The sequence below is a fragment of the Cynoglossus semilaevis genome, chromosome 14 (genome assembly GCF_000523025.1).
Source record: "Cynoglossus semilaevis isolate Cse_v1.0 chromosome 14, Cse_v1.0, whole genome shotgun sequence".
Classification (NCBI taxonomy): domain Eukaryota; kingdom Metazoa; phylum Chordata; class Actinopteri; order Pleuronectiformes; family Cynoglossidae; genus Cynoglossus; species Cynoglossus semilaevis.
Window position 1 is genome coordinate 17,738,148 of NC_024320.1, and position 724 is coordinate 17,738,871.

Genomic DNA, 724 nt, shown 5'->3' on the forward strand with positions numbered 1-724 from the left:
ATGTTATCACTGTCTCCTAAAGCCTAAACGTTATTTTTTAATCTTTACCAAAACTGAAACATTGGCTGTAGACATGACCACGGGTGTGAACACTTCAGGGGAGAGACAGACGGAGAGACTCCATCCATTTTATCACCACCTGGTCGTACTCCACTAACTTAACTTAGTTATAGTCTACAGAGGTGACGCGACCATCCTGACTACTGATAGGCTGTCAGTGTGACCAAATAAAATAGGTTTTATGAAAGGGGGAAAACACCCACACTGTGATTTTTTAAAAACAATGAATAACAAGAACCTTGATAGAAATGTTGTGAAGAGTTTGGTATTTGTCTTTCAAAGATGGTGAAGTAAAAATAACAAATTTCTGATTTACTATAAACACGTCTAACAGAAACATCAATACAATCCCTTTTTCAAACTAAAATATTACTTTTATGACCATTGATAATGATATTCATTTGGAACTGAACATAAACTGACATGAAAAAGAAACATTCAGGAGGTTTTAACTGTTTCTCTAAAGTAAACCTCATCAAATTAAAATTATGTTTCCTCTGTGGAGAATTGACTTCAACAATGTTCACCTGAACATGAGAGCCATGCCTGGAATGAAGATTTACGCCATAGATAGAGCTCCAAGTGAACCATAGATCCACAGTTGAACTTCTGGCACGCTGCTGCAGCCACTCTCAGGTAATTCTCCTGGTCCAAAAAGATCCTC